This window comes from Pleurodeles waltl, chromosome 5 (assembly GCF_031143425.1).
Source record: "Pleurodeles waltl isolate 20211129_DDA chromosome 5, aPleWal1.hap1.20221129, whole genome shotgun sequence".
Taxonomy (NCBI): domain Eukaryota; kingdom Metazoa; phylum Chordata; class Amphibia; order Caudata; family Salamandridae; genus Pleurodeles; species Pleurodeles waltl.
Window position 1 is genome coordinate 1,099,097,868 of NC_090444.1, and position 26,353 is coordinate 1,099,124,220.

Genomic DNA, 26,353 nt, shown 5'->3' on the forward strand with positions numbered 1-26,353 from the left:
GGAGGGCTAGGGAAACCAAGGCTAGTAGAGCTAGCATTAGAAGACCTGATAAATGAGAGCCAGACAAAGGAGTACTAGAACTAAGACCAGGACTACATGTACCAAGGTGACCAGACTCAAATGAATTAAGAACAGGCAAACAAGGGGATAAGTCTAGGGAACCAGACAAGGAAGACTGATGGATGAGAATTAGGGTAAGGAGGATGAAAGGGTCCAGGACTGGGAGCCTGTGAACCAGGGGACCCAGCATCAAAATGACTAGGGGCAGAAGTACATGGGAATATCGACCAGTCAAACCAAGACAAGGAAATACAGGGTCAGGAAGTTCTCAGACTATCATGAAGCGAAGGACAAGGAACATCAGAGCTAAGAAAGGATAGGATGATCTGTGACAGGGCAATTTATTGCAGAGCCATGCATGTAAGTAGCAGGAAGATGAGGGCCAGGTGGATCAGGACCAGATTGAAGAGGACTAAGAAAATCAAGACCTGAAGGGCAACGGCCAGTATGTCTAGGATACTAGGGTAAGTAGAACAGGGATCGGGAAGACCAAGGGGAGCAGTATCAAGGGCACCCAGGACACCAGAACTAGAGGACTAGGTAATCTAAAATGATTAAGACCAGTAGGACCGAAAACAGGGCTAAGAGGGTCATGAATATCAGGACACAGGGGACCAGGGCTCCGATTACAAGTTGGGTAGAGCAATCATTCCAAGAGCAGGACTAGGGTGAGGAGGATCTGAGGTAAGAAGGCCAAACAGCATCTGTAAGGCTGAGGATAATGGGCAGTTGTGGACATGAGGATCAGGACCAAAATGACCAGGCTCAGGAGGATCTGAAGAAGGAGAACCTGGATCAAGAGGAACTGGACCAATGGCTGCAGTACCAGTAGGTCTAAATGGACAAGGAACAGATCTAGGAGAACAAGGACAACCCAAACCAGGAGGACAAAGACTAAGAGTGCTAGAACATGAGATGCAATATGGACCAAGATCTGCAGTAGCAGGGCTAGGAGATTGACGGTGAGGAGAACCAGGACATGTTGACTTGGACCAAGAGCACTACCAAGGAGCAGGGCCAGATGGGCCAAGACTGGGAGAATTAGGAAGGGTCATGATGGCTATAAGGCAAAGTTAATGATAACAAGCACAATAGGACAAGAAGGACCAGGGCGATCAGAACCAGGAAGACCAAGACTAAGATAACAGATGGACCAGGTCAGGTACAGGAGAACTAGGTCCAGGAGAACCCAAACTATAAGGAAGAGGACCAAGAGAATCAGGGACAATGAGGACAGAATCTCGAGTAGGACAAGGACTATGAAAAACAAGACTAGCATGACCTTGGCCAGGAGTGCCAGGTATACAGGCAGACAGAGTCAAAATTAAAAGTCGTAAGAGGACCAGGAACAAAGGACTAAAGGGACCAGGAAGATAAGGGCAAGGGGGATAGAACCTTGAGTACCAGGACGAGGAAGACCAATTTGAGGAAGAAAGGGAGGATCAGTACCAGGGACATCAGGACTAGGATAATCAAACCCTGGAGAGGTCCAGGGCACAGCGCTAGGTACAGGATGGCCCGGAAGATGGGCAACAGGATGGCCATGCCCAGGAGGACCAAATAAAGGAGGACCATGATGAGTTTGTGTAGCAGCACAAGAACGAAAAGCAGGAAGACCAGGGCCAAGAGGATCAGAATAAGAAAGAAGGATGAGGTTGTCAATATCAAGAATACCAGGAGGACCAGAGCCAGGAGAGTGAGGACCAGAGCATGAAGGATTAGAAGGGCTCAGCACCAATAGGACCAGGAACAGGCCTAGGAGTGCCAGGGGAACTATGACAATAAGGACAAGGCACAAGGCCAGGAGGACAGGAATGATCCAAAAACCGGAAAACAAGAGACAAAAGGGCAAGGCCTGAGAGGGCAAGGCCACATGAGGCCAGGTAAACTGAGGGGATCAGCAGGACCAGCAACTGATGTACTGGGAATCTTATGGGCAGGGTGAAAAGAATCAGAAGAGAAGTACTAAGGAGGACCAGAATCAAAAAGATCAAGTCTAGTGGGCACAAAACCATGAAGAGATCACAGACTGTGAGGACCAGGAATAGTAAGACCATTGCTAGGCAAACCAGACTGAGAGTGAAGAAGACTAGGATAACAGGGCCTAGAGAATAAAGAGATGGAGAGGCAACCAGAGCCAACAAGGACAAAAGCTAAGAAGACCAGGGCAATGAGGACAAGTTGTTCCACAATACAGGGGAAAAGGAAGCTCAATTCACAGAGGTCCAGAGTTTCAGGACCTTGCATTCTAGGATAAGAAGGATCAGGATGAAGGGGAAAATGAGGACAAGGGAAAGAAAGGCCAGGATAACAGGAGCCATGATGAGCAAGTTGGGTGGCTAAGAACGGCTAAGAACAGAATGAACAAAGGAGATCAGGACAAAGTAGACGAGTTAGTCCAAGATGACAATGAGCAGGAGGACTAGGGCCAAGAGTATTATGACATGTTGAAGGAGGATCCAGAGAACTAGTCAGGTCAGGAGTAGATGGACTAGGGCCATTGCGACCAGGGACTACATGAGGCAGGATTAGGTGGGTTAGAAGGATTAGAATACGAATTACCAGGAAAAGGGCTACGAGGACTAGATAGGTCAGAATCAAGGGACCAGGACCTGAAGTTCTATGTGGAGCAGGAGGTCTAGGAACTGGGATATTAGGACCATGCTAGTGAGGATCAGGGCAGCCAGGACTACAGAGCCACAAGGTCCAACGGAACTAGGCCTGGACCAAAATGACGAAGCCCAGCCCAAGAAGATCTAATAAGAAGGACCAGGACCAGTGGAGGCAGCACCAAGTGGACCACAAGGAGCAGTGTAAAGAAAACCAGCACAACCCAAATCAGGAAGACTAGGAGTGCTCGCCCTAGGAAAACCAGCACAACAGGGCTAGATAGATGAGGACCAGGATCAGGATGTAGATCAGTAGTACAAGAACCAGGAGGCCCAAGAAGAGCTAATACAAGAATGAGCCTGAAGCAGGAACTCAGTTGAAGCAGTATTCAGTGACTCATTTCTTACAATATTTGTAATAAAGTGAATGAGTAAAAACATCTGTGAGTCTTGTTTCTTCTGTGTATGTGATGCCTATATGCCATTCTCTGATTTAATGTGAAAATTAATTCATATTCCAATGACATTAATGTTAATTGATTATAGTCCCATTCCTTTGCTTCTAGCTTTTCAACAGAATCCTTCTGATGGCTTGACACAATATGGGCCGTCAAAGGAAGGAATTTATACCATTTATCCTATTTACAGTAAAACCTGTCTGTAAGGGACAGGAAAACAAAAATAACCACGTCACCCTGGGAGAAAACTCCAGGCATGTGAAACCATTAGTTTGCATGTGGGACCATTAGTTTTTTGTTTTTGAAAAACAAAATCCTGCTTGGCAGTTTGGTTTTTGAAAGACAAAAATGTGTTTAAAAGTTTCCTAGCCGGCCATCAAATGTGTTGGTCTTCAAATGTCTAGTGCATAGACAAGAACAGCCATGGCAGCAATTTATATTAATGTAGAAAGCTGTCCACAGGGCTAATTGCCAACTCTAAATTTGGCGTGCGAAGGCCCCTCAGAATGTTGGAGGTATTGTCCTCCATCATCCTGCCAGAGTTAACTCTATCCTTGGCATTCCTTGGGACCCAGAGTTTTTCTTACTTCTGTCAGGAGATTGGAATTAAGCCTCTCAGTTATACACTGTTGGTCACTTTACTATTTTGATAAATATTGGACGGCTCTATGTTACTCTATGTATGCTCTATGTTACTGGGATACAACATTTCCATTTCTGGTGTTTGCTTTTACAAATCATTGTTTTCAAGTTTTTAGTCTGATTTATTTAATTGAACTGAACCCGAATTAATAATTCCAGAATGCACTGATGTGCTCCAGAAAAGAAGGTGTTCTCATTACGTGGAGCCTTTTGGTTACCTTATATCTGGAGCTGGTACTTTCTCATGGCTTTGTGAGTAAGAGTGAGTATATAGCTTTAGAAGAGTAAACAGCTTTACCTAGTCTTGCAAAAGTTCTAGTGATCTTTATTAGGTACATGTAAAGGAGTAGGAGCATTTGTGGAGCATAAAACAGCTCCATAAAGGGCCTCCCACGTCGCTATGTTTCAGTCCATGGTGTAACGGAGTGGCATTCTGTGCCATGCCTGTCAAGATGACTTGAGAACATCCATACATTTGGGACCTTTAGACCTATAAGTTAGTGCCTGCATCTAAGCCAGTTTTAGCACTAAGGGCCTCATGTCTCAAAATCACAAGGTATGTGACCACAAAAGTACTTATCATAATGTTCAAAGCCCTTTTTATGAGTTGGAGATTTGTTTAGACTAGTAAAAAGACTTTTGCGATTGCTTCTGAATTGCAAATAGGAGAGCTCATGAAAAGGGTTTCCTCCCTCCTCTTTCCAATTCAGAAAGGAATTTATTGATAGTTTCTGACTGCAACGGCTGCTGTAAATCATAGATGGGCTAATAACCCCCGAGTTGGGGTGGCAACTAATTTGCAAATGGGAAGGGGTCCCCTTAGGACAGGAAGTTGAGGGGGGAAACATTTTCCAAAAACTGCTGGCTAAACAGTTAAGAAGCTCTACTAATTAGAGAGTGGCCTGGTAAATAGTGATGTTTTTTTGCTATTTGCATGGCTCCTGGACCAAGCAGTGCAGAATGTACTGTTTAGCCAGTGTCTGGGGAAACAGTGAAGTTTTTCCCCTATTTACCAGGCTGCCAGCCGAACAGTGCAGAATCTCTACTATTCAGCAACTAGGTAAATGTTTAAGTTGTCCTGCTGTCTGCATAGCTGTGGTCGAACAGTGCAGAATCTCGACTATTTAACCAGCGGCCGGGTAAATATTGAGGTTATTCTGCTAATTGTACATCTTCCAGCTATACAGTGCAAAATCTCTACTGTTTAGCCAGTGGCCAGGTAAATAGTGATGTTTTTCTGCTGTTTGCACAGCTGCCAGCGAGACAGCGCAAAAGCTCTACTGTTTAGTCAGCAGGTGGGTTAATATTTAGCTTTTCCTGCTATTGGCACGCCATCAGCTGGAGTGCGCAGAATCTCTAATATTCAATCAATGGCTGGGTAAACAGTGAAGGTTTTCTACTATTTGCATGGCCAGCAGCAGATCAGTGCAGAATCTCTACTACTTAGCCAGTGACCAGGTAAATAGTGAAGTTTTTTTGCTATTTGCACAGCCGTGGGAGGAACACTGCAGAATCTCTATTATTTAGCCAGCTGCCTGGTGAAAAGTGAGGGTTCTCTGCTACTTTAAATGCTGCTGCCCAAATAGTGAATAATTTATACTATTCAGTGAGTGGCCAAGTAATTGGCAGAAAAAAAAAATCACTATTTACCTGGCAGCCGGATAAATAGATGCTACCTTAATACCCCAGTCATAAAAGTAATTTAGTGCCCCCTGTTCACCTGGAATTTGAGGGGCATGGGGCCTTATGTATTAAGGGAGTGTGATTAATACCAGTAGTGTAGTTTCAGGTAAGAAAAAGGAGAAAGTGAGGAATTTGGAAGTGAGGAACGAGCGTGAATAAAAGTTGGTAAAAGTGCCCCAGGCAGAGGCATAGATCTGGCTGTTTATATAACATTCCATTATGCTGGTATATTTAGGAGCCTTACAATATTGGATCACCTGATCAGAACCACTAGGCTAGTATAAGGCCATGGGTTTGACCACCCCTTCCAGACTACTAGGAAAAACACACACAACCTCACCACCACAGCAAGAGTACTACCATGTGTCCTGACAACATTGACATGCATACCACACTCCAGTGATAAAACATGACACAAAACCCATCCCAAACTCTGCATACTAAAACAAGGCTGCAACAAGTCTTAAGGCAGGCTCCCCATGGAAATGTGGGTGGTATCATCCACAACTGGAAGTTAATCATTACATAGATAGCAAACGCATAGAACGTGTGAGCAAGAAAACACAAAGAACACACAAAAACCACAATGTTTCTAACAATAGGCATATCAGAACCACACCAGACTCATTAACAAAGCATTTGTTGATCAATTAGCACAGTTACACTATAGATATGAACACATGGACAGCTGTTGCATTTGTGTATCTCGAGGACTAATTGCCTGTAAAAGCACACTCCAATTTGCCAGTATATCAGTCGACTATTACACGCCAAACAGCATAACAGCGCCTTTGGAAATTGTGTACTTTGTGTTCTGCGGCGGCTCCTCCGTAATAGTGGAGGAGCATCGGCCCCTTCCCCCTCAGCACAAGGAAATGGAAAATAAAATGATAATAAAACAATTTTATAATCTTATTATTTTTCATTCTCTGGACCATAGCTGAGTGAGCCGATGCCGCAAAGGCAGGGCGGGGTGGGCAGGGCCATCCTCCATGGACAGCAGAGGGGAGGAGGAACGGTGGGCACTGTAAACGTGTAATACTGGTAAATTAAAATTCTGCCACTCAGCCGGTAGAACTGAAAATAATGCAGTGGTTTCTAAATGTTAGAAACCATTGCATACCAATTGACACCCATACTCTGCAGTGATTAAACATTTTACTCACTGCAGAGTATGTAAGGGCTCCAAATAATAAGCAGTGGTTTTTAAAGTTACAAACCTCTACAATTTACTGGGCATGGATGCCCTTACATACTCTGCAATGGTTAAAAGTTCTAATCACTGCAGAGAATGCAGGGTGCTGAGTGGCATTTGCCTGTGCAATTTTCTTAGTGCAAAACCCATCCTCGCATTCATTTTTGGGAGCAGTGGAGCATTTCTCGCTACGGAAATACCATCAAATGCCCTTTTCACCCCGTCATGGAATTCTACTGAATCTTGTGGAATTTTACTGTAATTCAGAAGAGTTCAGTGGAATCAAGCTCTGCAAATTCCGCCAACCCCTAGCAGAAATCAGCCTGTAGCATGGCAGCGAGGGCACTCGTTTGATCTGGGATTGATGTCTGTGTAATTTAGTATGAGTACAATACAGTCAAAGCAAAACTTTGTACTGTAAGAGTTTGTGTTTATAGTTCATGGATATTGTTTCCAGTTGAGCACAGGAGTAGAACCATTTACGGATGTCCCAGGGTGCACCTACATCTCCCTCCCATACCATCGCCGCTGGCATTCAGTCAATCTGGCGCTGGTTAATCGTCATCTGATATATATGTAAAACTGAGCCTGTAGCGTATGCAAGGTTAGGAAGCTGTGTAAGAGGGATAAACTCCTACGCTCCCAGTGGGAACTCACTGCCATAAGCCTTTACAGCAGGCAGAGTCTGAGATAGGTGAACAGGTCAAGAGTGTTAGCTGCACCTCTGCACTTACATTGTTCAAGAGTTAGGGAAGTGCCAGCTGAAAACATATGCCGCACTGTGGCCATATTATGTTTAATGAGGGAAGCTTTAACAACTTTTTCAGCAGTTATGGGCCAGATCAGTTTGTCTAAGAGAGGGGCCTCGGGGGAGTACAACGTCTGCAGCCATGACAGGGAGTATAGTCTGTTGCATGCATTCTTAGTGGGCGCTTAACTGTCAGTGGTATTCCTGGGATAGGGCATTTTTTTAAGGAAGCATGAGCTCACTTTGCCCGGTGTTGTTCTTTCAGTTTACACATTCATGTGCGGCAGGAGGGGCTGGGCGGAGGAGGGTGACAATGAATGGCAAAAAAAGCTTGGGCAGATAGTTAATAGTATTCCGGATCCGCCATTGCCAGGCCTCCTTTATTTACTGGCAATGTCATGATCTCCCACCTCGGTAAACCTTTCTTCTAGTCCATATCAATCTACTGAATTCAGATCTCAAGGCTTTAAAGAAAGTCTGTGTTTATGAATAGAGAATTTGAGGCATATCCACCATTTTTAAAACAACCACCCTGCTATTAATAGAAAAAGGTAGTATAACCCATTTGTCTCTCAGTGTGTGTAGTTTAGAAATTATAGGTCCATGGGTATCCCTGATGACCACCTCCCTGTACCTCTGGATTGTGATGTGTAAATATCGAACTGAATTCTACCTCCATAGTAAAGGGTAATTCAAAGCGGTCTCCTTGGTGGCATGTGTAGTGAGCAAATTTCAGATTTGCTCCAATTAATTGCCACTTCAGAGTTTACACCAACTCTAGGGATTTCATATGATGTGGGAGTCAGATTATCACCTGTGTTTTTTACGAAGAGCATTATATCGTCAGCATACACTAAAACTATTAACCATCTGCAAGTGAATGATAGTCTCATATGTGCATGATAATGTCACAATTTACACCCAGGGGGCTCCATGGCAATGCTAAACAGGAGCAGCGATAGGGGACAGCTCTGCCTTGTGCCCTTTGCAAGCACCAAAAGATTCAAAGGAACTGGTCTATGAGGATACGTAGTGCAGAACCAGAGTAATCTGGGCTCCCAGCCTTAATCTCGGTAGGACAGTTTCAAGGAATGACCAGTCCAGCGAGTTCAAGGCCTTTTCTGCATCCAGGAAGGCCCAACTTGTGGGAAGCTCCAGAATATTCTGATGCATCATGGCAAGTACCAATAGAATGTTATGAGTAGTGGAGGTGAAGGGAAGAAACACCATTTGCTACCGTAAGGCCTGGCCTTTAATCACCCTTGTCTATGGTTGATAAGCCTTACAGGTATTTTACTGTCAAATGTCAGAAGGGACAGTCAACATAAAGATTTAGTGAGTTGTGGGTCTTTATTTGCCTTTACTAGGGTTATGATTATAGCCTCCTGAAATGTTGGTGACAAGCAGCACTTATCCAAGGCCTCACAGTATACGTCTAAGAGGTGTGGACACAAGAGGTCAATATATGCCTCATAAAGTTCTGCTGTAGGGCCATCTGGCCAGGGGCTTACCAATATACCACCTGGAGATTGCCTCTGAGATATCTTCAGTTCATTTAATGGTAACCGGTCATAATGTTCTAGCTACGCCATAGCAATATCTTCTAAATATTCAGCAAAATGTAATTCAGTAAAATGCACCTTGGTAGAATACAATTCTATATAATATTTGATAAATACCACTGAGATTTCATGTGAGATTAGTTTGTCACCTTTGCTCATCTTGTTTGCTTGGGATAATGTTCCTCGTAGTGTGGTCCTGAGAAGCCATGCGATTATCCTACTTGGGTGCTCCACTGTCTGTATTTTCTGGCCTGCTTCGCTCACGCGGTATGTGCACCTTCCTTTCCGAAGTCTCTCCAAACATTAGCATGGCGGTGTGCATCTTCGCCTGTCCCATGAGTGGGACCACATTCTGGATTGGCCCTCAAGCTCCTTAATTTTAGATTCTAACATGGTGAGCTGTGTGCATGTATCTTTCAGTATACCAGCATGTTTTGACATGCATGTACCTCCATTACTGGTTTGAAAGCATTCCATTACATAGTATAAGATTGAACTGTTCCCACATTTATTTTAAAATACACTATAACATTGCTTGCCTCTGCCTTAAAAGATAGGTCTAGCAATAGTCGAGATGGAAATCTTTAGGGACTCAATAAGTTGGCAAAATTGGGAAGGGACAAGCACAGTAGCACCGGCGAGTGGTGTTTAGTGTCCTAGGAAGCTATTTTAGCTCCACTCTCCATTGTAGTATTCTATGTGAACAAAAATAATATTCTATTCTTGCTAGTGTATCATCGACATTAGAGTAATATGAATATGTACTCTCCACACCATACTTAGCATGCCAAGAGTCCTGGAGATGCACTGCTATTGATCATATTTCAGAGCATCCCAGAGAAACCTAGAAAGGGACGAAACATGTCTACATCTATCCCGAATCTCCTGAATCTCATCCAGTAGACAATTAACATCTCTCTCCCTTATGACCGGTCTGCATACTTTCGACATATATCTGTCAATGCAAGAAACACATCAGTATTGTCAATATTAGGGCCTTATATATTGATAATAATCAGAGGGTGGCCGGCCAAAGGCCCAGACCCAACACATACCAACCTTCCACATCTCTAATCACTCTCTGGTGTTTATAGTCAACAGACATATTTCAGTATTGGGACCCCCCCCATGATTATGAGCTAAATTAGGACAAATAACAGCGGTCGCTTCGTGTACTAAAGAACCTTCTAGAGACAATATCTTTAAGTGTGTCTCCTGTAGTAAAGCTATAGATACTTCATGCCTATTCAGGGGGGAACTGCTGAATTACCTAATCAAGTTACACTTACAGCATCAGGACAACAAGTGAGCGCAAGAATGTATGCCCAATGAATAAGTACCAGTCATGAAACTGCTTTGTCATATTGGGAAGCCAGCATCACTCAGGTGTCTCTCAGGTATTCAACTTCATTCAAAGCATCTTCTTCTAGTCCTATTAGGAAACCAGGTCTGAGATCCCAAACATCTGCTCATTCAATGTTGTTTTGCAAAAAGCAATATGGTCATGAAAAACTCATGCTTTCCCTCAGTAAGGACCTGTACTTTCACAAAATATAGCTTTGCAAGCAGAACTATTTGTTACACTGTAGTTTTTTAATATCCGCAAATTTCCTGCCAATGTAAAGTATAAAAATATGGAGATGTTGGACCCTTGATAGCGAAGCTGGTCCTATTCTCTGGCCATCCACAGATTTTTGTCCCTGTTTCGGTAGTTCGGCACGCAGGCTATAAGAGGTTGCGGGGGAGCCTCCGGCAGAGGCTGTGGACCCAGCAAACAATGTGTTCTCTTGATTACAAACATTGCTGTAAAGTTGTGTTGGCCAAACAACTCCAATAGCATATTTTCAACAAAGAGCTCCAGTTTACCCATTTACTCATTTGTGAGGTTTCCACTAAGCCTAAAGTTCTTACATTATAGCGGAGAGATCTTGCTTCCAGATCCTCATTCTTAGCCATTTACCATTGTTAGTAATTTGTTCACCTGAGCCGCCTTATCCTCCAGATCCGAGTTCTGAAGCTCAGCTCCATCTGGGCAGAAATTATGCTTGTCTAAGTGCTCTCTAAGGTTATCAAGCCGGCTTGACATTGCATCCAGGTTCCTATCAATCTTGACCAGACCAGCCTTTTAAGTCGAGAGGCAGTAATTTAGTTTTATCCTCAGCAATGTGCATTGACTCATCCTCCACACCCACCTCCCATGCATGATCTCGCCTGCTTCTGTGTTGCTCAAACATCAGTTTACTTAATTTCCTCCATCCATTTTAAGCTGCTTTGGGAGGAAAGCAGCCAGAAGCACTTGTCTTTCCAGCAACCACACTCAAAGTAAGGCAGTTGCCTCAGTCAGTATAGGCCACAATCCTAACCTTCTCATTCCGCTCGCCAATAGTGTCCCACAGTCCACAGAGGCACCATCAAGGCCACACCACGACTGGGGTAAGATGCATTGTGCTGTTTTGTAGTCATAAACCACTAATCAGATATTGACACTCAAGTTGAGGTGGTATCTGATTTGCAGAGGGAGACTTGTCCCTGTGGGTCAGCTTCCCCTTTGATAGTTGTGATGAGTGGCATCGGGGAGGGAAAGGTCAAACTGGCCATTCTGGGTCTGGGAGACTAGAAGGGTGGCGGGCCAGTTTTGTTACTGGGAAACGGTTTTCCTGTAGTACTGCAATACACCCCCACCCTTTCAGCCTCCCGGGTAAAATGTTTTTTGGAATTTGTTATTTGTTTAAAAGCACTTGGCTGCAGAGTCCCTTGTGAATTCAGCAGTTTTCAGGCAGCAATAAAAGTGGCAAGATATCTGTGGTGATAAATGTTTCTGCTGGAGAGAGATTGGGGTTTTGTCTAGTGGCAGTCATGACTCATCTAAATTAGTGCAGCGGTTTAAAATGCCTACTGCAAAGAACATATACCATGCATTCACAGAAATGTATTTTATGTGCATAGCTCAGTGGGTTACTGCTTTTGTCAAGGAGATCCTTTAGTTATTTGCAGTCCATAAGTTACAATTGTAATATAGCACAGCGATGTATGAACTGCCTTCAAAGAGCTTCATGCACACTGCATCATACAGGTTAGAAATGTATGTTTTTTCCCAGCCTTGAATTATCCTAACGTTGCTAAAAAGGGGTTGCTCGGGTAGAATGAAGTTCTTAATAGTAAAGCCGACCCCAGCCTCTGTGGTGCCTTAGACTCCCACAACTTATAGTTCCCCTTTGTCTTATGTATCAATTTCTATCTACTGATTTACACATATATTAGTCATTGTCTCTGTATTAATGTGTGATGCAAACTGATGAAATACCCTGATATTAGATGCGCTATAAAACAATTGAAATTGGTGTGAGGGAGGGGCTATGAAGAGATGAAGGGCACTGCTGGAGGGTGATAGTGAGCTAATCATTGAAGGCCCCCCGACAATGATTGTTGCACTGTTAGCTATCAGTGCTGAAGCTGGCCCTGGCCTTCCGTCAGTGAGAAGTTCCCGTCCTGCAAATTGTCACACGGTGACCTTGTCTTCCAGATCAGATCTCAGAGACTCAGGCGGAAATAAGTGGCAAGTGTGAAGGACTAAATTGCCTTTTCAGAGTCTCCTGTGTTCGGTAATTGAGGGATATCTGTATTGCAAATCACTGCAATATAAATTGTGGTGTGATTAGAGGATGCCATGACTGATAAACTTTGTTTTCTTTGTTAATAGATTAATACAGAAATTGCTTTTCGACATGCTTGAGGTGTCATTTGTGCACAATGACTCATTGAAAAGGAGTCTTAACTGCACTTTGACATTTTACATGCAGACTTTCTAATTGGACTAACTACCCACAAATGTGAAAAAAAAACCTAATTGCAATTGTTTATGTGGCTGGTAGCCTGGGGCAATGTAAGGTTATTATTTCCTATGCTTTAAAAACGAATACAATGGAACATAAGGAATACTGTGTTGTAGAATGCACTTTTGCCATTTATTCCGAGATATTCTTGGGAAGAACCCTCACCCCCAACCCCTTTCTGTAGTGGTCAGGCTCGTTCACTGCGCTTGCTCCCTACCCACTGTACACGGGCAGGGCTGATAAAATTTGCCAGGGCTGTTTTGGTTTCTACGTCTGGTCCGGGGAAGTGCACAGTGGCCCAGGTCCATTGTACACTCACTCGCCCGCTCTCTCAACCCCCCACCATCTCCCACCCTCCCCCCACTCCTTATTTTTTTTTTTAAGCTGAACCTGCCACATTAAGTGAAAAAAGTTTTCCCTTTTGGAAATGCAAACACAGGAATGGAGATATGGAGATCTGCTGTTCTTTGCAGGTCACCATCCCTGTGTTTGTAGCCAATTGCAACGGGGCACAACTTAATAAACAGGTCACCCTTTTGTCACTCTCCGAATGGACATTTTGCAGTGCAATCTTTTAGAACAAAGCTATTTGCAAGCCTGTGTTACATACTTCAGGCCTTTGTTTCTTATAAAGCACTTTATAGTACGCATCTGTTTCTAAGTACTGTAACAAATGCTACTATTATCCCACTTAATAGTACTTCATTTATAGACCTTTGAAAGATGGAAGGCTCAGTCATCCTTGTCACTCATGACCTGTGATCAGGGAGTATCAAGTCACTAAGCCGCCCTGCATGAAATAACAATATAAAATTCTGCACAATACACTTTGGCTAAAAAATAAGTTTGAGATAGGAAGTCCCCAGTTTAATAAACGCCAGCGCCATAACAATAAATGCTAGATAAATCTGCAGGAACGTCATACTCTTGTTTGCACATCTTATGTTTATTAACAGAGAGTGATATTTTGATTAATTTGTACAACTCTTCAATTTGTGCAAGAATAAAAGAATGCCCTGTTTTTTAATTCGACGCATCATAGCTCATGACATTTATATAAAAAAGCTTTTGATTTTCAATATCGGAAAAGCCTTTTTCATTCTGTCAACAGTTTAAAGCTGTACAATGATGCAGCCTTGAGGTTTCCATGACAACCGGTTCCATTGCCTAGGTGACAGTGATCTTATGATGTCACTGATGAACTTACCTAACTCTGAAAACATGTTGGGTTTTTCTTTCACTCGAAGCGTGCCACACAAGGCCGTTGCTATTCATTGCACTGCAGAAATCAAGCAGACCAGGGGAGCAGGTTTATTCCCACCAAAGAAACACGTGCCAAAGCAGCCCAGCCATGCCTTGAACTGCAGTCACAAGAGGAATAGACGCCTCCCTGCATTGCCTTTTCTCTTCAGGTGGAAGTAAATGTAAAACATATCTCAAAGGCTGTCAATCTATGCTGATTAGTAGATTTAGGGGGTCATTACGACCCCAGCAGTTGGTGGTAATATGGAGGAAAGTACTGCCAACAGGCTGGCAGTACTTTCCAAACCGCCAATGTACCACACCGACTGCCACGGTGGTAATGATCCCGCCTACCACCATGGTTTTCGTGGCTTCCGTACCGCCTTCCCTGTCACTGATAGGGGTCTTCCCCACCCCCCCTCCCACTCCACAGGTCCCCCCACACCCTTCCTCTCCAGACCCCCCTTCATACACGCCCCTCCCTTCACACACGCACACATGCATACACACACCCATTCCCACATTCATCCATGCATACATACATCCATTCACACACACATCCGCACACACTTACATACATACACGCAGACATGCATTCACGCAACTCAACATACACGCACTCACACCCCCAAACATCCACACACATACAACACACAACACACACCCACATTCATGCACGCACAGACATACACACACACCCCCACACACATACAACACCCTCCATCCCCTCCCCTGTCGGAGCACCCACTTACCTCTGCCCAGGGGGTCCTCCGGCAGGAGACGGGACGGGTGCTGCTGCCAGCAGCAGCGTCCGCCAGCAGAACACTGCCAGGCGGTATTAATTCTCATTATACGGCTGGCAGCAGTCTACTGGCGTGGCGCTGCTGCTGGCAGCAGCGACACCTTACCGCCATCCGCCGGCATGGCCACAGCCAGATTTCCACCATCCTTCTGGCGGAAATCCGGCTGCGGTCATATTATGGCGGATGGCTGGTAGCCACGATGATGGTCTTTTGGCAGCTGTTGCCGCGGCGGTAGGCGGTTTTTACCGCCAATGTCATAATGAGGGGCTTAGTGTTTAGAGGTGTAAGAAGCAAAATTCCTGGATTTACCGATACAGGGGGTGTTAGTAACTCTTGTGGTGGGAAAAATCTGATCCACTACGAGTGGGACCCCGATTATCCACTAAGAAACAAGGATTTATTGGGGCAATCGGTAAATCTGGATCTGATTCCTCCTGTAATTCCTCATTTGGGGCCAGACTTTCACCCAGCAGAAATCTCTGGATGAAAGTCCAGAGAACTGCGGTATTTTCGCAGATCTCAACTGCTGTTGCCAGACCCATCGTATTGAGGGCCTACGAGGTAAAACAATGCTAGACTATGAGATGAATTAAATGGAACAACTAACGCTACTCTCTTGTGTTAAGATGAACTTAATTTCACGCAAATTTACTATGAATATATTTGGCCTAAGTCTTAAAAGGTCCTACATTTCCACTGCAGGGTTGCACAGAAGCACGAATGCAATATTATGAATTTTTGCAACTGACAAAGTTTTGCTCAGCTAGAATCATGGGCCAGTCGTTGGTTTGTTTGCATTACTGCAGGGTTCATAATTATTTCACAGTGGAATCAATGACATGATTCCTTTTTTTACCTCCACAGAGAAAATCTTTTTCATGGTGGGGAAACCCCATTTTCTCCACTCCCACTGAATTTGGGGCTTTTAAGTTACACTTTCATCACTTTTAAGAGATTTACTTGTGCTGCTGGCAGAACCAAATCACAACAAATACCAGTGTCAGAGAGAAATTTGAGAATACCCTAAAACCGATGTTTATGGGCATTTTTAAACTTCTGGGGAAAAGGCTACCCTGAAAGCTAGAGATTTGCACCTGAAGATAGATATATGAATTGGGCCAATTGTTTGTAAAATACATTCACTCGTTACATCGATGATCCCCTGATCCTTGGTGCTTGTTTCATGATGCCCTCCTTTGTTTAACTTTTATTTTTTTCTTTCATTCATTGCAATACAGCTTCCAGAACAAATACATAGATGGAAGAATGAACAAGTAAATTACAACAGCCTATGGTAGCTTTTAAATTCTCCCATGTAACAGGTTACATGGGCATTTGAAAGACACGCAGCATGGTAAGTGGCTGTCCTAAATTGCTAGAATGCACCTTACTATAATGTGATGAGGATGAGCTTTGATACATCTGGACCTGTCTTAGTGATTATGATGTGACGCCCTTATGAGCCCATATTGTATTGGTATTTGCACTCATTCAATCAGCCCTCTTCCTTCTTAGTTACTCATGAGGTCTTCAGCATTGCAAACACGTTGATGATACATAAACCTACATTGTAGTTAGCTTCTGCAGGTAGAACTGTCTTGACTTATTCGTGACTCACAAACTCTACAAACAACGGAGACCTTTTCCACTGGATGTCAATCTTCAGCTCATGAGAAGACTTCACTCATTATCCTAAAGCAAGTCACAGGAAACCAATACATCACCAACTGGTGAAGACGGGAAGAGATAAACACCAAGCTGAGTTATGATAGCTCCCTGCAAAAACACTGCCACTCTAAAATGTACCGTCCAGATACAAAGATGGCCACGAGGATGCAGACATAGTTAAGCTTAGATGTACACAATAGTCATCCACATTTACTGGTCTCCACCTGTTTGGTGTAAAAGGCTGCAGACCCAACTGTAAATCAACTTGAAGAACAGTTCTGCTTATGTAAAGCAAATAATAAAGGTGGACATTGCTTCAGTGGTACATCCTGTCTAGTTCCTGGTGAAATCATTTCTATCGAAACTTGAATTGGGAACATGGATATATGATATACCACACACTTAAAGACTGCAAAGCACAGGGCCAGTGAACTGCAGAGCCAATAAGAATTGAGGGTTCACATGAGTTTTTGGATGAGACACTAAGAAAGCCAAAGTTCTCCAATGGAGAATTTAAGCTGTTAGTGGAAGGGGTTTTATAGGAAAAGCTCAGGATCTTTGCAAAGCAGGTAAGAGGTTACCACACAAAACACTTGACTGGGTGTAAGAACCTGGTTCCTCAGTGGCTCCAATTGTACAAGTTGGAGGCGCTACCACTAGTGTCCTCGTGGTGTGGCACTATTGTATCCCAAAGTAGATAGCCAAGTGCCCTTCTTTAGCATGGGAGTCTCTCAAGATACCGAAGCAGAGCAGTCAAAGGCTTAATCCAGGAGCTTCAAACAACCAGAATTCAGTATGTCACAACCCTTAATAACTAAACAACTCAACATTCAATCTGTGAATTACTTTATCAAAATAAAATACTACAGTGCACATAAGGGAATATACTATACATAAAAAATAATGAAAGACAACGAAAAGCAGAACTCTCAACCACCTTCCTAGTTAGAATTCTAACCACAAACGCACTAAGCTCAATATTTTTCATTAAAATAGGTTTATGACCACTGTTCGCCCATTAAAGTGTTTGTGACAATAAATCAAACTTCTCAAGCAAGGAACCCAGACCCAAGGCTGGCGACCATTAGTTTCAGTGGGGACAAAGACATACATGTGCTCACAAGTTCAGACTCTTAAAGTCAGCATCAGTTCGTCCCTGAGGATGTACATCTCAGACAGTAGATGGTTCCACTGATGCTCTACAGAAGCATGCTGGTTAACCCCGCTATCTTCAAAGTCAGGTGTATTTTTACATTTACTATGCACTGATACCAATTCCGGGAGCTGGTGTAAGAAGTATGTATGTGGTTCTGGTGGAAAGTGCCTACTCATATCCTTGGCAAGCAAAACAACCATTTGTCAGGGCTGGAGAGGACAGTTTCTAGTGACCAGTGCTCCGGGAGGGGGCTCTGTTTTACTACACAATTGCCCAGTCAATGGGAACTAAATATGGCACTGGTACTACTACATTAAAATCCCTGTGATAGCACACAAGATATATAGAAAGCCCAAAATCTCCTGAGCTGCTGATTGCTACTGAAGTTTCAAAGTGCCAGAGGTGCCCACGAGTCTGGGAGCAGGGACTGTGGCTACCTCTCCTTCCACCAGAAAACTGAAGACAACAGGTTCGGGGTTCAAATGAAAACATCTCCAGTACTGACGTATTTCAAAATCGACTAACAGTTCTGAACTCAGGATGACCTCCCCCAGCTGCGTCTCTTGCTCTCCTGTCTGTTGGGTGGAGCCAAAGTATTCCTTGAGTCTGCTGTAAGTACCTGAAAGGCCCTCACAGGCTTTACTACGGTGCAACTAGGGTCATGAATGGAACAGGCTAACCCACAGTCATTGATCCTTCCCACTATCTATAGGCACTGGAAATGATGTTAATGACGTTTTGCGTACTCTCATGAACTGCCGCTGGGTGACCTCACGCAGAGGAATGGTGGTGGACCTCATATTTTCTCCTTACATATCTTCACAGGCAGGTGGGCCTCTGAACTTGACTAGGAGGGCAGGTTGGCTATTTAGTAGATGGCACAGTGTACTCTTCCAAGGCAGGCAGGACTCTCTTCTCAAAGGGCAATCCAGCAGTATTTCAATCAGAATGCAGGGCAGACTTGTCTCCCATCTGAGAGGAATGCAGCAGACATGGAAGTCTCTAGATTAGGATCCACGTACTTCCTGGTGTGCAGCTCAGCTCCATCTTTGTTTAATGATAAATATAGGAGCAAGGTACTGGTTAAATGGCCAATACATAGGGGGAAAGCTGTCCAATAAACGTGCTTGCCATGTTTGAACTTTAAGCTGTTCTTCCAAACAAGTGGTGCATAGACACTGCGTGTTAGCATAAGTAAGAGCCACAGAACACAGATGCTAATTATAGGCTGATTAGAACCAGCCCAGGTGGAATGTGCATACGGTCCAAGACTACAGGCCTCTTGCCACATGAAGGCAGAAATAGTGGGATGGGCTGGGAAAACTAGTAAAGTCATTGTGGCAACTTAGAAGGTTAGACAACCTGACCCACAAGAAACACTGTCCCGGGCCTGGAGAGAAAGGAATTTAAAAATGTGGACCCCCCAGGTCAGGGGAGCCCTGGGGAGCTTCGCACAAAGCCCGTCACCATGTTCAGTTATCACACACATACTCACACAGGTAATTAACATGGACTCTCCTTATGCACTGTCACTCACACATCCACAAACAGTCCCTACAATCACCAACAACATACACAGCTGGGCATATTAGCCCTCCACACGTCCTACACATACAGAGGTAAAGCACTCCTCTTAAGAGGCACTGCACACCTTTTAAAGACAGAAGACCCATAAACTTCTCCCCTTGAGGGGGGAAGGTAAAAGATGTGTCCCTGCACTACTGATCACGCTGCCCTACTACCAGTCCCTCAAAGCCTGGGAGAGAGGGCAGTAGTCTTAATGAGTGTTTCACTTTGGGTGCCCCCTTGAACTTGTAGCACAGCCCTGGGGTTTTAATACACAAAACATGGACGACCCTCAGCGGGCTTGCATGATTTTTGAGCTCATTGATGGAAGAACTGTAACACAAGGCTGTGATGCATTGCTGCCAGAGCCATGCAGAGGGCTTGTCTTCCAAACACTTGTCCAACATTTGCACTTATGTATTGCCCACCACTGGCCGGGTCCACAGTCGCTGGTGGTGGATTAGACAAGTACTCAGAGACGCTATAGGGCATATTTAACAACTGTTCACACAGTGCAGTGCAGCAATCCACCTTGCTGTGCTGCATGAAAGGTAGAGAACAGGAATGTGCTGTATATAACACTATAAAGCACATTCCTGCTCTCTGCCTGCACTGGTGCACAATGTGCTGCCTAGCATCAACACAGGCACCCTTGCAATTTGGTGCAAGGGTTCCTGTCTTATGGGCAGAATTGTTTTTGTGCAGGAAGGGCAACCTTCCTGCACAAAAACAATCCCAAGAAGCTGTTAGAAATTGGGTTTTCTGGTTGCCTAGCGTATGCAGCCGGGCCGAACCCACCACTTTAGTCAAGGTGAGTAAGTTACATACCAGCGATAACCTGTGCTCACCCCCTGGTAGCTTGGCACAGAGCAGTCAGGCTTATCCCCAGAGGTCACGTGTAAAGTGTTTGCGCAACACACACACACCAGTGACAAAATAAATACACCACAAAAGAGACTCCACACAGGGTATATAAAAATAGATTTGAATATTGTGTATATTACAATATGACATTATTCCTGAATGTTTTGAATGGTATCCTATCACTGATATAAGATGTGTTATTCTTCGCAAATGACAGATATCATAATTCCTGTGCCTAATATGTAGTACTTGTTATATTGATATTGTGTAAGTGTCAGGTTCTGCTTTCTGCTTAAAGCCCTGGTCAGATGAAGCTGGAGTGCGACCTTGGTTCTTGTACGTTCTGCTCTGGTCGAGATAGGGGCAACCTCCTCTGGTAGCCACGGTGCTGCTGACAAAGGAACGCCATTGCAGTCCATGCCCTCCAGAAGGAGTCCCAGAGGAAAAACCCAAAGGGAAAAAACCTCTTAAACAGGAACTACCGGGAACAGAAAAAGGACATTTCAAGATACCAGGACTTCAAAGGCCGGACAACAGGAAACAGGCTGTAGCTGAAGAAAACAGGAACAGCACTGGACTCAACAACAAAAGGAAGCGTTTCAAAGCAAGGAGAACAAGAATCCAGCTCTTTATATACTACAAAAGAGGAAATGACATGCAGGAAGAAGAAAGAACACCATCTTGGATTGGGAAAATGCCATATGAAAAGGCACAATCATAGAAAAGGAAGAAAAAAGGAAACTGGTGCATGCAGGGAAAAAGAACTGAAACCTGGGAAGAAGAAAATATGGGCCCACAGCAGGAAAAAGATGAGAAAAGAAATGAAGAACCCTCAGGTGTAGGCACCAGGTAAGTGAAGGGCTGGTGGGGGGTGCGGACTTCCCACAGCGACCATCCATGCCGCTTGTTGAATGCGGTGAGGCATTGGTCATGGCTCCATGTGCAACACTAGGTACCGAGCGGCTGAAATGCGGAGAAGGGGCAAGCCCCTACCAAGACTGCTCTGGTCCAAGGTACTCACGAGGCAGGCTTCGGAGACTGCAAAAATTCTGTACGGGCTCGCCAGGTGCGCTGGTCACCCCCAGGAGTATGCTGGATAGTTACCTGGACTCTGGCTGTGCCTCCAACCCCGCTGCACCTCCGGGTCAGAAGGGGTAAACATAGGGGGTCGCTGGAAGGCAGCATGATCCACAGCACTCAGGAGGAGGGATAACTAGTAGAGGCTGTGTAATCCCACCCTTGGCTGGCCAAGCTCTCCACCTGAAAGTGTGGCGACTCCCAGTGACAGTGTAGAGTGTTGCTCTTCCCTCCACAATGTTCCTTCCTCGTGGGAATGAAGCCCCACTAGCTGGGGCATCTTCCATGAAGTCAGTGACCAGAGCGTCTCTGCTTCCAGATGGGTTGAGGTCACGCTGAAGGGAGTCCTGCATCGCTCTCTCCAGCATGAAGGCTCTCAAGTCGCGCTCCTGGCAGCAGAACAAGTGTGCTCACTCTGCACCTCTCCGTGCAAAGCGTTCCACACGTGCTGAGCCTCTAGAAAGACAAATGGGTGCTCCCCAGACTCTATAGTGGTGCAAGTGAGGTCAAGATCTGCCTCACTCACAATGCACTGCAGCAATGGAGGTTAAAGTGCTCTTCATGCGCTAGGGGTGAATTATTTCTGAGGGCGGGATGCCCACATTTACAAGGAGAAGGGGGGACCTCCACCAGACCCCGGCAGAACACTTAAGGGGGCACCAGAGATGCAGCAAGCTGGCCAGCACAAAATGAAGCAGTATCTCCTCCTGGCAGTCCTGGCATTGTCTTGTGAAGTCAAAGTCAGGGTACAGCTGGCAGCAGGGCAACAAGCAGAAAAGCAATCCAGTGAGTACTTTATGCCACCCAACCAGTACAGGTAGCAGGGCAACAAAAAAAGAGCAGTCCAGATGAGTCCTTTTGTAGCGCAACAATCCTTCTGCCAAAGGTCCAGTCCCAGTTCCCAAAAGTGCTCTAAAAATCATGGGGTCAGAGCACCTTTACTTATACTCCTAAATACCTTTGTTTAGAGGGTGACTTCAAAGGAACTCTTTCAAGTGAAACACAACCCCTTACAACCCAGCCCTGTCTCCAAACATCAGTGAGGGGTAATCAGCTTATTGTGTGAGGGCAGGACATGGCCTATTGACGTGTATGGTGTGAATGACCCTCCCTCTGCCCAGCCCAGGATGACTATCAGTATGCAGATCTGTCACACCCATCCCCTCCTGTGTTGTGGCTGTCAGGAAAGTATGCATCAAGTGTAGCTGTCACTGTGCCCTATGCGTGGATCGGAGTCAGGCTGCAAAGGACTCGAGTTATAAGCACAGAGAAATGCCCACTTTCTAAAAGTGGCATTTCTAAAATATTAATGTAAAATCTAACTACATCAGTAAGCAGGATCTCTCACTACCATTCCAAACAAACCAAACATGCCTTCACTACTCCTCACAGATCAGAAATTGCCACTTATACATATATAAGGGATTTACCAATGCAAGTCTTGTAAAGGAGCAGCCCTCACACTATTGAAAAAATAAATATGTTGTTTGTCACTAGTAGGAAATGTCACACATAAGAATATGTCTTGCCTTTTACATACACAGCACCCTGCCCATATGGCTATCTAGGGCCTACCTTTGTGGTGACATAGGAGCAGTAAAAAGGCATTTCAGGTGTTGGCAAGTAGTTTCACTTGCCAAGTCATTGTGGCCGTAAGCTACGCATGCAGGCACTGCAGTGGCAGGTTTGAGACAAGTGACCAGGTGCCATTCAATAGTCATGTGTCCACAGTGTACTGATGTGCTTCATCAGTTCATGTAAACAAAGAGCAAGGAGTGGTTGCTCATTCAAGTGAAATGCAGAATAGTTTGTTTAAATCAACCATGGTGGGCGTCCATGCCTCTCTGAAAGATATAAGGAGTAAATGTATCATAGACACAACACATGGTTAAAGATCTTCCACTGGTTTTCTCAATTATACGTCTAAAAACAAACCAAAGACTGTGAGGTAAGAGGGGTATTATTCATGTTATTCCTTCATGAGATGTTAATGCAGAATAATGGTCCAGTACCTGTTCCAGCTCACAGCACAACAGCCATTCCCAACGTTCTAACTCTAGTGTGCCATAAAGAAAATACTAGGCTATACCTGTATGCGAAGCTCAGAGTTAATTCTGCTATTGATCCATCAGTGATATGGCAGATCCAAATTTGTTCATTATTACTTTATATTTTGTTGCACAAGCTTTTATTATTTCCTAACTGGATCTGGTAGGATCCACATAAGCTTGCGCAAAATGCTACTACATGGTCATATGACTTAGCTGAAAATCTTATTGATGATAGACTACAAAGTGCATCTTCTCCAAAATAAACTCTGCAGCTTCAAGAAACATTTGTGCATGTCTCTAGAAAGATGCTGTTATGCCAGAGGAAAAACACCACCATCAGCACCGTCACCTCCACCTCCACCACCATAAGCACACCATTCATTACATCTTTGGGATCTTTCACAGTAGATGCCAATGAAGCCACCTAAGATGGAAGGAATTTCTCAAGAAAATTAGGCATATTTTAGATATGAAATTAATTCCACATACTGCGAGGTGAGGAGACTTCATGGGTCAGGTAGCAGGTAAAGAGTAGGGATTGTATGAAATGTATTTCTCATAAAAGGTCATTCATTTTGCTCAATATTTTTTTCGTTAACCAATAAATTACTTTCGTATACATGTTATGTGTCACACGGCAGCAGTGTGTGAGTTGGGAGGGGGGTCTGGTAATTATGGGCGGTAGAGTACAGATGCCTCTTACTGGCCCTTGGCGACACCTTTATATCAGGCATTATTATTTGAGGGCGAAGGGTAGTAAAACTTGGTGGTACTTTCACCATTATGTTCAACAGAATTGGTGTTGGAAGCTGGACAGCTTTGTTCCTGCTATGGTGGTAACTGCACAGCGTTTATGTTGAATCTGTATCCGGTATTAGTATCTCGATTCTTGGTGTTTTTCTGCAATAACACTACACTTTAAATTAGGAGGTTCGTGATCTCAGGGGGGAGATGGAAAGAGGTGTAAACAGGTTGTCACAAACAAAATATAGAAACCCACTAAAGACAAACTCTGCACCTAATGTGACAGGGGAGAAATAAGAACAGAGATGCATTTTCTATTGAACTGCCCACTACACTGAGATATAAGAAATGTATACCTTATGTATTAGTTCGATAATTTGACATTTCTGCAAAACTTTATAGTACTGTCTCCTATGCAATCGCCATTGTAAAAGTCAAATCACAAGCACCCCAACACGCCCGTCGCTCTGGATAATACTAGGAGTTGTTGAAAAAGGGTACTGCGATCTTATTGTTTAGTATTCACTCATGTCGTATTTTTCTTTTACTTAAAGAACAGGTTAAACATTAAGATTCTGAAATTTCGCTCATCGACACTTCAAAACTTATTAAAGAAATTGTGTGAGAAATATACAAGAGAAAGAAATCCAATTGTAAACCGTATTCTAGAAAATCTGAAATTCTTTTTAATGTTTTTCCTATTTACAACCCCCTCGGGGAAGGCATAGGGCTAACGAGTTGCTTGGACACTGTAAGTTTGACAATTTACATAGTGCAACAACAAGGGGACCAGTTTCACTGCACCACCCCTGCCAGGGTCACCCGTGGCCTTTTACTAGCCACAACCCAGACCATTAAAAAAAAATGTGGCCAACCTTGAGATCGAGCTGGAGGATCTGGACTACCATCTGGTGGGTCCCTCCTCTAACCAGTCCCAGGCCCAGGCTCAGATAGCAGATGTGGACCACCATCAGACCAGTCCCACTCTATCCAGTGAGTGCTGCACTTGTGTCTCCAGAAAATAGCAGCACTAAAAGAAGGAGGCTCTAGGTTAAGCTGTCCCACTTGCAGGACCTCTCCTCAAGTGTTCATTGGTGGTAGCATGTACAACTGACTACTGAGCAGTCAAGGAGTCAGAGAAGAACTGAAGAGGGTGACCCTCAGCAGGCACAAGGTTTATAAACCTACTGCCTACCAATCTCCTTCCCATGACCATTTCAGTTGAGATGAAGGTTCTCTTTCCACTGAACTGACCCACCCCTTTCTCTGCCTCTCCCTACAAAAATCAGTGTGGTCCGCAGGAAGGTAAAGAAAGGCTTCCCCCTTCTCCCTCTCCCAAAGAAATGGGAGGGGGATGCAGCCAGGTAAGCTTACCCGTTCCCTGTATTGGGAGTGACAATGGTGCCTCTCACTTGGACAACTGGTAACCCATATTCAGCGCAACCACTGTAATAAAATGCCCACAGAAGATGACAATCTTATTCAACCCCCTAGCCATTCATTCTTCATGCCACTTCTACATACAGCACTGCAATCCCAAAATGGCCCCAGAACTCACACTCGCTGATTCATCTGTAAAAAGAGATTGCTCTGAGATGGATACTGCTGGTTTTTGCCAAATGACCATGCCATTGAACTCTTCAAGAAAATATGCCCAGATGAGTAAGTCCTCCTTGTCCTCGCCAGTCGGGCAGTTATTATGATGATTGCCACTGAGCCCAGACATGGCACCTGCAATGTTTTTTTCAAAACCTCTTTACCCACTGAGATGACTTTGAAGTCCAAATTAAGTTGCTGTACCAAAACCTTTAGCAGATGGAGAGTAACTTTGGGAGATTTCAGACAGGGCGCCAGTGCGTTGCAGAAATCCATTAACTGGGTTTGAGATAAAGAGAGCTAGAGATAAAATGAAAAAGAATGGGTATCTCTGTTCTGTTCTGATAGAGCAGTCATTTTGAAAGGAGATATGGAGGAGACAGGCAAGACCAGAAAATAGACCAGAATCATGAGCAGTACCCCATGCTTCCTTTGGGGGTGATATTTGCAAAGCGGCAACAGTATCATTACAAATATATTTAACAAAATAAATTAATAAAACATGGGGTGGATGTCCGTGGGTGGTTGGGGAAAGGGCCTGGCTGGTGGTCAAAAGCCATGCACACGTGGTTCGGTTGGGCACATGCAATGGCGGGTTGGCTTCCTGCCAGGGGTTGAGCACATGCAGGGGTTTTGGCTACACACGGTGGTTGGGCATTAAAAGTGAAAGGTAGCACTGGGCCAGGCCATGCCCTGCAGCCAGTCCTCCAGGGAATAGCCAAAGGCCTTGTGCAGCAGAGTGTCTGGCCACCATTGGAGGTGGTTGGACACATGGAGCAGGGGTTGGCTGCCCACG